This window comes from Pimephales promelas, chromosome 2, assembly GCF_988280905.1.
Source record: "Pimephales promelas chromosome 2, fPimPro1.hap1.1, whole genome shotgun sequence".
Classification (NCBI taxonomy): Eukaryota; Metazoa; Chordata; class Actinopteri; order Cypriniformes; family Leuciscidae; genus Pimephales; species Pimephales promelas.
The window spans coordinates 8,513,091-8,525,017 of NC_142770.1; the positions used below are offsets into that span (position 1 = coordinate 8,513,091).

At 38.1% G+C, this 11,927-nt stretch overlaps 1 long non-coding RNA gene across 1 annotated transcript; it reads right to left on the minus strand.

Moving 5' to 3' along the window:
- Nucleotides 1–4,210: 4,210 nt before the first annotated feature.
- LOC148995789 (uncharacterized) lies at nucleotides 4,211–11,862 on the minus strand. Its single transcript, XR_016169563.1, has 3 exons — nucleotides 10,802–11,862; nucleotides 6,757–6,946; nucleotides 4,211–4,656 (listed from the first exon to the last, which is right to left on the minus strand). It is a non-coding gene; the product is annotated as an uncharacterized LOC148995789 (long non-coding RNA).
- Between the last annotated feature and the right edge of the window lie 65 nt (nucleotides 11,863–11,927).

An 11,927-nucleotide genomic window follows, 5' to 3' on the forward strand; every position in this document is an offset into this window, starting at 1 on the left:
AGCCCGTACATCTTTCTTACGCACAAGGTCAAACCTGCACCTTCAGATCTATTTCAAGTTTCTCCATAAACCCAGTTCTAGTGTTCTTCAATTTTGAAAGCCTCTCATACTGCCAACATCTGATAACCTAAAACAAACCCAAAAAGAACAACATCATTGCAGGTCAACACCATATGCCCCAACAGGCTTGACCTGAAAGACAATTCTGATCGAGCTTCTTTAAAAAATAAGGACTGGTGAACACTTACAATTTTTTCTTCATCCATGTCCAACATCAAAAATCTTTTACTTCAAAATGTACAATACACTGACAGTGTTGACTGAGAAATCATGTCATGTTCTGACATCCCAATGATGTGACAAATTGAAATGAGACTGTGAGAATTTTGTCAGAGCCTAAGATTCATTGTAAGTTCCTAAGATCAATCACCATCAGTGAGCCTTTCAAACTGCAGTATGAGACTGCCAATTTAGCTCTTTGACAAAAGACTTTTCAGGACTTTCGAAAGTCACACAATTTTGATCTATTCCTTTACAATGTTGCTTTTCATATTGTACAATGTGACCCTTGGGCAAAAGTCAAGACATCAACACTCTTTTATGTCAAAGAGTATGATATTACTTTGGTCAAGATTGACAGACGGAACAATCATGTCACATTCTGACATCCCCACTGACACGACAAACTGAAATGGCACCAGCTGGCCCACAGTAAAAGTATCAGATTTCCAAAATGTAAGAGACCACAAACATGATTAAAAAAATCATCGTTTTTTTCCTGGCGTGAAGTGTCGCGATGTGACCAAGACAACACAGATTCCATTCAACCAGAGTCTCGACAGTGAACACGAGAAATCTCGCAAAATCTCTCATGGTCAAACGTGACTTCGGAGTAAACAAATATGGCAGACGACAGGCGAGAAGAAATGGCAATGATAGTTTCTGGAATGCTTTTTACAGAAAATTCACGAAAAAAAGAAAAGTGTTAGGATGACGTTGCGTTATGCGTCCGTCTTCCGTCAGCTCGCTTTCTGATTGGGTATCATTTCGTTCCACATGACAATCTACAGATTTTATATGCGTTTATGTCCTCGGGGTTCGCCCCACGCAACAGGATTCCTGATCGTAAATATCCAACATGTTTCCTCACAAAACAGGAAAATTTGTAGAACCATCAAGATAATCGGGACTTTACCTAGAATAGTCAGAAGGGAAGAAATGGGCCCAAAACCATCCTGATGGTCTTGTAGTGTGTGTGTGCCTCAAGACTGTCAGAACTTCGTCAGGGATTCATTGAAAAGGCCTAAGATTAATCACCATTGGTGAGCCTCATCAACAATCTTTTAGGTCAAAGTGTACAATATGTTATCACTTTGGTCATTACCACCATAACGCCCCTTCGCTCTTTTCCATCGGAGAGAACTGAAGCCGCCATTGTCCCGATATGGCGTTGACATCTTGGGACTTGAGTCTGCGCACTTGCGTTTTCGGGACTAGACATGCACAGTCGTGAGCAGGAAGTAAAGCCGCGAAATCAAAGCCGCGCCCTCACTCTCGCTGAATCGCTCGCAAGCACACGCCCCGCACTTTTCTTAAGTGGCCTCTGTCTGCTCCGTTCCTCTCCAATGGTGTCTGCTGATTGCAATACCTCATTAAAATAAGGTAAATAAAATTATTAACCACAGTCAACATTATGAAAAAAGTCTGTTGGTGTTTCAGTGACTACTTCGCACAGAGAACCTGTCAATCACAGCTGTCAATCATGATGTCACAGCACCGTTTTTATAGCATTGAATAACAAACTTATTTTAAAACCAAAACTCTGGAAATTACATCGTAGTTACATGATAGAAACTACAGTAAATAACAGAAACTATCTTTGGATAAAGGATATGTGAAGTGTAATTTAATTGTTTAGTTGGTCTCACGTCCTGTTGAATAACATGGGGAGGGGGGGTTTATGACCTATACTAGGAGCGGCCACCGGGGGGCGATCAAGATGTTTTGGCTTCACTTTTGAGGGCTTGTGTGGCACGCTAGGTCATTACTGACATTGTTGACGGAAGAATCATGTCATGGTCTGATACACCAAATTGAAATGGTGCTGCACAGTCATAAGTAAACTAAAGTAGAAGACATCATAAAAGCAATCAGATTGAAGAACTGCAGACCAAAATTTCAGAGACTGCCCGAACTTTGGTGGAGCATAAATTTCATTGCAGAGGCCTAAAATCAATCTAAAAAAATTGACTGCCAATTTTTCTCTACAACAAAAGACCGTTTACAACTCCCGAAAGAAGCATGGCTGTAAGTTTTGCTCGTGAACCTCTTAGTTGTGTTGGTCTACCAGTTAAACCAACCAAAACTAGCATGGAAATCTAGTGCAGAAGCTAGTTTTTGATTTGATATTGGTTAGTCAGACTTGTTTTTGCAGAGATGAGAAATTCCTGCTTGCTACAAGTGACCCGTTTGGAGGAAAGCAAACCGACACATTCCGTTAGCCTTAGTCGGGATATAATTCTTACTAACGTTATTTCTCTTTCCTGGTCACACCCTGCTAATAAACACAGTATTGGTCACTGTTCAACTGATTGCCGGTTGCATCTGTTCTGAATTACAAAAGAAGTTAATGCGGAGGAGTACTTGTGCTCACTGAATGAACTTTCTTACATGAAAACCAATCAGCACATGCTGCATTTTGATGATTGGCAAACCTATTGGTGCGAAGTTGCCAAAGAGCCTACGCTAAGGGCAAGGCTCGTAAACAGGATAAAGCAAACTGTTCTTAGACAATGATCTCTATGTTTTACTCATGGGTATCAGTTAAAGTTCTCACAGATGGGCGAGGAACCAATGTTGTGGCAGATTTACTGCCACTGGATTATGGTGGCGCTTTTCGAAGAGTTATGTTGCTTAGCATCGCACCAACGCGCATAGCTGCGTGAGCCATCTGCCTCCATTTCCTGTCAATCAGTCTTCCCTGGCATTTTGGGATTGATCTGGGTGTGTGGTCTCTCATTGAAATCAGGGGGAAGTTTGGCTGTGCTTCTGTAGAGAGCTGTTAAAACCCTGGAAGAGGCCAGGGAATTTCCCGCAAGTGGAGATAGAAGGGCAAAGTAGCGCTCACACACACACATACACATATAAACACCTACTGTCTTCCAAATCCGTCAATCCAAAAAGAGAAACTAGCTTGCATGAAACGTCTAGCTCAAGGGTAAATGTAATACATAGCCTGTCCAGCAGGTGGCGGTGATGATGTGGTTAATGAGGCAAGAGACATAGCGATCTCATTTAACACTGACATTTCTAAATCAGATGAAAATATGAATGATAAAATCTTGTATGGATCATATGATTTCTGTATCTCCTTTTAAACAGGGTTTCCCATCCTGTGATCCTCAATAACCAATGAAACCAAACATTTATACTTACACTTGTGACTTTACAGGCATTTACTTTTTTTAAACGTCATAATTCACTCTATAAAAGCATTTTTTGTTGGAATTTTACTATTTCACCCTCATTTCCATTTTGCACTAGGTACACAAAATACTTCCTCTCAATGGTTTTGGACAAAAATGTCTGCATTTTTCAACTATAAAATGATGCAATTGGGTAAATTATGCAACAATAATTGTGTGAGTGTTTTGGCATGGATGTCAAAGTGTGGTTGGTACGTGTGTTATAAAAAATATGTGTCTTTGTGTGCATGTGTGTGTGTTTGTATTATTGAGAGAGAAAAACTCAACTGCAAATCTAAAATCGAAAATGAAAGGTAATGAACTTTGTATTTTATATTTATTTATTGCTTGTTGTAACTGTTTTTTTTTTTTTGTGTTTTGTTTTTGTTTTGTTTTGTTTTTTGTACTATGGACCTTTCTTTTTGAGTCCTGAATAAAGTAATATTATTATTATTATTATTATTATTATTAAAATCCAATTACTGTGTGAACCAGTTTTGCCGGCATCCAATGGAGAAAATCTGTCACCGAAAGCTATTTTTTGAGATATCATCCTCAAATTTAGAACACAACTTATTTAGATTTATGCCTTTCATTTTCTAGTCGTTTTAGAGTTCAACTTGTTTCATAAAATAAATATTTTATATAAAATAATGTTCATAAATAATTTTCATAAACTTAAACATATAAAATGAGACCAAACTTAAGTCTGTGCTCCAAAGCTTTAAATTTTAATGCAGTTTTTTCTGACATTTTTGTGTGTAACTTTTTTTTTAATTGATGCACAAGGGTTAAATGTGGTCTTTTGGACCACCCGGTACACTGCTTGGATTTAAATATGGCCATATATGACCATTTATTAAATGTAATATTATTTGATAATACATCTTGAGAGAAACAAGTTAAAAATCAATAATACATGATATTTAATGCAACTGAAAACCATATATAACATGTGTATATGTATTATAATTGACCATTTATGTACACTATAAGGCCAGAAGTGACTGACTCAAAACAACCTGGACGCAATCTCCATGATTCTCATCTTTCTCTCTGTCTGTTCTTCCTTGTCTTTACATGCTGCATTTACATACCCATTTTTATGGCATCAAACAGATGTTTGCACAGCTTAAAAACTGCTATTCATCTCACAAATTGACAGCAGAGACTTGCCTGTATGAGAGCCACCCTGTAGGACATAAAAATAAAGATAGTAATGAAAGTTAAGCTGACCCAAAAAAACACATGCTCTAGCCATAAAGAGAAAACATATTGGTTTAAAGCGTACAAACCCAATACTGTGATTTTAAGCATAGGGAATAATTCACTTTGATGATAAGGTGGCTCTTTATCACGGGAAAACTCTCGGGTAAAGCTGAAATGCCTCTGAAATGACTTCAGAAGACAAACTTCCTGTGTTTTAGGAGAACTGGTGTGTTTGAAGGAACTTAAAAGTGGTGATAAAATGTCAAAGTCTCTAATATTTGGTTTCTGAAATGAAACTGTGATTTATTTATTTAGCTAATTATCATCTCAAACCAAGCAAGAAATTAACAAACATCAGTGAAAGTCGGCCTCCCACTGCACAGAGTAAAATGAAATTTAATTGTTGGCAAATTAGCTCCAGAAATGTGTGTGCCGCTGAAAACGAGCACTGAAACTGCCATTTATCCGTGTTGTAGGTAACTGTATAATATACAAGAAGAGACAACAAAAATTTGTTAGGGTTAGGGTAAAGGGTAGCATTATTCATTTATCAAGCAACATATTTCATTTTGATCAAATGATGGCTTTGTGACGTAAATATGCCATAAATGATTTGCAAGTGTTAGCTTAGCTGATAGCAAAACTGGTTTTGCTAACGGTTCTGTTCTGTTTTAGCAGATTATCTCTTGGCCACATTTACTTGTACACAAGTCAAATATGCCAGTTCACACTGCAAAAAAAAAAAAAACATTAATTTACTAAATCTTTAAATGACCATCTGTCCAAATCTTTTTCAAAAACAATTAATAAAAAGTCGCAGTTTACTGTCAGTATTGTTATTCTCCTCAACCAACGTTTGAATGGGCACACACATCAGACACAAACACCAACAGCCACTAGAGGGCACTATCATACTGTAAACGCACTACCGTTCAGCTTTACTCCCAAAACAAATAACATTTGTCTCTTCTTCACTCCATCCGGCCAATACTTAAGCTTTTATTGTGATATTTCCATCTCTGGCGTATAAATGTTTAAAATCCCTGGTGGGGAATAAAGTTGAGTATTTATTAGGGTGGCGTCATATAGAAAAGTTCAGACTTGCAGTCATAACCGAAAGAAGTGCAAATGGTTTGATAATGGATTTAATAAAAGGAATCATTTCTATTTCATAAAATGACTGTTTACAAGAGGCGATGTTAATAATGGATGCTGGAGTATTGCTAACTGTATGTCTCGCGTCAGTCAGCACGACTCTTTCGACTTGACGATAAAGTGTTTTACGCAAAATACAGGTTGTCATTTCTGTTGACTATCGATTCACTGATAAAGAGAGGAAGAGACACTAAAACAAAGATTTCCAGGAAGTGACACAGCAGGGACAGCTGGCATGCTGGGAATGAGGAGGACTGGATTGATTATGACAGCTGGGTGTGGGAAACAGAATGACTGACATGAGAAAATATATTGAACGTCATGCCGAAAGCATTTATACTATAGGGAACCAACCAGGAAGTAGATTCTTTAGACGGCTGAATTAAGCATTTGGGCAATTGAGCACATGCCCAGGGGGGCATCCCACGATTCAATGCTTTTCTATTCGGCAGCATATAAGCAAATGCCAATTGGAAGAGAGCATCCCTATATCCCAGAACATGGCCATAAATGATTAAATTACTTCGTTGAAGTGACCATTGCACGTTCCCTTTGCTAACGGACCTGTGGAAGGTCCTTTCATGAAGGAATTCAGGAACGCTCCAACAAATGATGACCCCTTCCCGAAATACTCGAAGTGAACTATTAAAGTAGTTTAATATAATTATAATATAAAACAATCATACGTATTTTAAGTTATCTAAACCAAAATTCGTTTTCTGTGCTTTCTATTTACACTTATTTTTCTTACAATATTGTGCTGCTAGCTTAGCTACATGCTAATAAGTCAATTTATAACAGTTGAGTCTCCCATGTGGCAGTTGTAAAATGAATGTAAAAAGGAAAAGTGAGGAACAATGGATAGATTGCCATGAATGGAGACAGGGTGGGTGGTTGGAAAGGGGACTTGACTGATAGATGAACATACCTGAACTCTCTCTCTCCGTCTTGATAAGTACTGGCATCAGCGGAATAGAGCAAGTTGTCCTGTCAGCCTTAATTGCAGAGGAGCAGAGAGGTGAAGGAAAAGCCTCCTGGGGTGGAGCACGACATATAGAGACGAAGGATTCACCGCACACAGGGATGAAGTCAATCGGCAGTGAAGGTTTAGCAGGATTCTGTGTCCAGGTGATGAATGTGTTAAAGGAATAAAGGGAAAATGTGTCATTATTTGCTCATGACTATATTTAGATGGAAAATCAATATGGAGTTCCCCTAAGGTCTGTGTTGGGGCCTCTTTTATTTGCCATTTATGCTAATTATTTATGTTAATTGTCTTCTCTCTCTGAATTATACATTTTGATAATTGTAGTAAATCATAGCAGCAGTTATTCTACAGAAACTTTGCATTGTCTGCACAGTATGAGAAAAAAGAAGGATGAAAGAAAAGCTTGTGGCATCCTATGGACGTATGGCAGAAGGAATGCTGGGAAGGATGCAGGGCAATTACACCGCTTTTAGAATCATGTTTTTGCTTTGAGTTTGTGACAACCTATTTTCCATTCAGATAGCAAAGAGGAGGAAAAGAAAAAGAAATCAAAAGACAAAGAAAAAAGTGGCTAAATAGTATAAAGACATTTCAGACATGTCTAAAGCCAGATCAGACTTTAAGTGCTGACTTAATAAGCATAATAAATAAAATGTAAATAAAAGATTTAGTAGAAACAGAATAATTTAACTACTCACACGTATGTGTATGTATACACTCACCTCAAGGATTATTGGGAGCACCATATTAACTGTGTTTGACCCCCTTTCGCCTTCAGAACTGCTTTAATTCTACGTGGCATTGATTCAACAAGGTGCTGAAAGCATTCTTTAGAAATGTTGGCCCATATTGATTGGATAGCATCTTGCAGTTGATGGAGATTTGAGGGAGGCACATCCAGGGTCCATGAGATGGCATGGCATTAAAGAAATCCGTGGCATTTCAACGATGTCCAATTGGCCCTAAGAAGCCTAACGTGTGCCAAGAAAACATCCCCCACACCATTACACCACCACCACCAGCCTGCACAGTGGTAACAAGGCATGATGGGTCCATGTTCTCATTCTGTTTACGCCAAATTCTGACTCTACCATCTGAATTATGAGCTCTTGCAAATTGTAGGCTGTTTTTCCTGTTTGAAGTGGAGATGAGTGGTACCCAGTGGGGTCTTCTGCTGTTGTAGCCCATCCGCCTCAAGGTTGTGTGTGTTGTGGCTTCAGAAATGCTTTGCTGCATACCTCGGTTGTAACGAGTGGTTATTACAGGCAAAGTTGCTCTTCTATCAGCTTGAATCAGTCGGCCCATTCTCCTCTGACCTCTAGCATCATCAAGGCATTTTCGCCCACAGGACTGCCGCATACTGGATGTTTTTCCCTTTTCACACCATTCTTTGTAAACCCTAGAAATGGTTGTGCGTGAAAATCCCAGTAACTGAGCAGATCGTGAAATACTCAGAGCGGCCCGTCTGGCACCAACAACCATGCCACGCTCAAAATTGCTTAAATCACCTTTCTTTCCCATTCTGACATTCAGTTTGGAGTTCAGGAGATTGTCTTGACCAGGACCACACCCCTAAATGCATTGAAGCAACTGACATGTGATTGGTTGAATAGATAATTGCATAAATGAGAAATTGAACAGGTGTTCCTAATAATCCTTTAGGTGAGTGTATATATTAATTTAGACAAATATGTGTGAATATGTGAGTAACCTGAACTTCAACACAAAATCACATTCTCAGCCTGCTCAAGCTTTATATAGTCCCTTGATAATGACAGCATCATAAATAAGACATCAAAACTTGTGTGTTTGGGCATTCTAACTCGAGCTCTGAACTTTGACTTTAGCCATTCGCTGTCTGTCCCAGGAGATATCTGTGCCCAAGTGTGAACTCAGGCTTCATTATATTACAAATCATGCAGAAATACACACACACAAACACAAACAGAAATCTGCCCCAAGGCCTCAGTATTCCTACCAAATCATCACTCCGCCATTTCTCTCACACACACATATACAGATCTTGGATTTCTTAAAAACCACAAAACCCATCACAATTTAGCTGCTGTAGTAAAGAAAAATTAGTCTAATGTGATAATTTAATTTAATTGATGGCAACAGATTTGAAATTGCTAATATGTGAGTGTGTGTGTGTGTTTTCTTCACTTACTGTATGTTTATGCTTTTTGAGCTGTAACTGTCGGGCTGTATTTCTGTCCCTGTTCTAATAAATATGTTTCCTGTTTGTTACGGTTGGTGGGCACAGATACATAACCAACATAGTATACCGAAAACCCATGGGTTAACCGAAAACCCAGTGGACACTCAAATTTCTTCTTTCATTGGCAGGTTCATAAATATGGACGCTACAGTAAGCTGTGTGCTTCAATACTTTCATGTAGGGAGGTTAAAACGGCATGTTGTTCTGGACACAGACCAATGCTCAGCCACTGTAGCAGTAAAAAAAGAGGGAACAAAGCAAGATACCTCGGGAATTTCGCTCCAATTCGAGTCTTTGAGTTCTGAATCTGGACTGATATTACATTTATCAGACAAGAATGACTTGTTCCCCATCTATTCATATAAATGAATAAATCCAAAGATTTACATATACATTGGAGTTACGATCGACACTGTAAATGTTGACATTACTGTAAAAACTGACAGAAAATATAAAAACGTTTTTAACACAATTAACAAAACAAATTGGCTGTTACTGGAATCGATCTAATAGCTTATGATTTTGGATATTTTGCTTTAAAACTTTCATGTACAAGTGAATCTCCATGGCAGTAAAGCCATTTGCGATAAAACACAACTTTCAAATTCTGCCACTTCACTTTCAATCAACTGAAAGTGTGTTATTTGGGATTTTGCGTGTAATGAGTGGCAATTACCTTTCAGTCTCTTTGCCAAGGCTTAATGGTGCGTTGGAAAAGGTTTAAAAACATTCATGTGTAAGAGTGATCTGTCTAGATTCATAGATGTAGGGCTTCAGGTAATTCGTTTCTGGCAACATTTAAGACCCATATAGCCAAAACACCTGTGCATGCTGGCACAAACACATAACAATGCCCACAATGAATTAACACACTCCCATAATCTACACAGAAACAAACTGCCAAGAAATACTCAAGAAGTGGACATCACCTAACACCATTATCTCACATAAGTCTTTTACCTTTTAGAAAAAAATCACTTTTGGGGCTTATTCTAGGCCAAGAAACATCTACTTATGTTTGGTTTAGAGAAATTACATGCTAATTGTTTGCTATCTGAAATAGATGATAACACAACAATAGACTGATGTAGAGTATCTTTTAAAAAATATGTCTCGACAGTCCCTGTAAATCGCTATACAACACCAGAGAAATTGGTGGAGAACGCGGGCAAACACGTTGTGATTAAAATTTCAAACTCTCTGGAATTGTAATTGACTGTGAGATAGATCTGATCGTGATTTTCATTTCATTTTTGAGTGAAATATGCATAAGATTAGGGGTAGCCAACCTAGGACCTGGATGGTTGCCTTCCTGCAGACTTAATTTCCCTACTCCATTACACCTGCTGGTTATTTCAAATAATCCCGAATGCCATGATTGTGTTTGATTAAGGGATGGACACTGCGCCACCTCAATCAAAACCAATGGAGCGAAAGCAAAAAATAGTTTTTGAGGCAGTCTTGTAGAAGGCCACCTCAGCAGCAATATTTTCTATGCATCCCTGAGTATACTAGACTTGTGCGTCATTCTATCATTGAGTGGTTTGGCAAAGGTGACGAATCTGACCAAAATATGGACAGATAGGACAAGTAACATTGTACAAGAACCTTGCTAAACCTTAGAGAACTTGAAGTTCATGACCTTCCATTGAGTGCTGAAGGTTTAATTTGTTTCAAGACTAGAAAGCCAGAAAAGTTTGTGAAGTTCAATATTTGTGTAGCGATCCAACGGGGAACGCTAAGGGGAAATGCACATGTACTCACTCAACCTCTAGTGACCTTTGAAGCTCCTTTTCCTTCTGTGGAAAATGCAATGTAATCACACTTTTATGAAGTTATCAGACCTGAAATGTACAGAAAAAGTGGGATTGAGTAGATGGTATTTTAAAAAAAAAAGCAATATCAAACGTGCTTTACTTACATTGTGTCTTCGGTTTGAGAATAAACTTCTGGCTATAACAGTCTAGTCCACTGTCCCATGAGCTCTGGGATAGGTTGGATTTGTCTTGCTCAGCTGAAGTTGTGCTTCTTGTTTGGAAACCAAAAAGCCAATTATTTTCTTTATTTCCCTCTTGAGTCTACGTCAGACGGATTCAATTCCTCTCGCGTCCACGTTAAAGAAATTAAACTAGAGTTCTCCGAGCAAACAGTTCCACGGTGGGGTCTTAATGTTTAAGTACCAGAATGGGCCATGAGTCCAGGGTTTTGCTACAGACAATCAGACTCTTATTGCTTGCAAATAGATGATATAAGATCCCTATCCTTCACTTAGAAGTCTAAAGAGATGTGCTTACACCAGTCTTGGACTATAAATAAACCTTCACTTGTCATAAATTAGCATCTCATCACTCCAATGAGCTCAAACAGACTAATATATTCATGAATTAATTCCTTTCACTCGCTGACCTGTCTGATCTTAATGACACAAAGCATTGTAAGTGATGACTACAATACTGTAAATATTTTTTAAACCCATGTTTTGAAGTGATTATAGATCTCATAGGCATTTGTTGATTTGGATTAAGACAACATGTTGTACCTTGAATGAATATATTTCCTTTTTTTAATAGTTTTCCATGTCTTAACCTGAGCCCACAGTCTGATGCATGCTCCACAAAAACACATTTGTAAAACCACAAGCTCAAAACAGATTGCCCGACTGCTACACTGTAAAAAGTGATCAACTGACTTAACTTAAAAAAGTCAGGAAACCTGTTGCATTAAAATGAAATAAACAAACTTCATACGTGATTGAAAAAAGTCATTTGACAAGGAATTGTCAGGCAACTTATTTTTTTCAGTTGCACATGAAGTTTGTTATTTAATATTTTAAGGCAAAGGGTTTCCTCACTTTAAGTTAAGTGTTAAATGTTTATTTTACAATATTTTT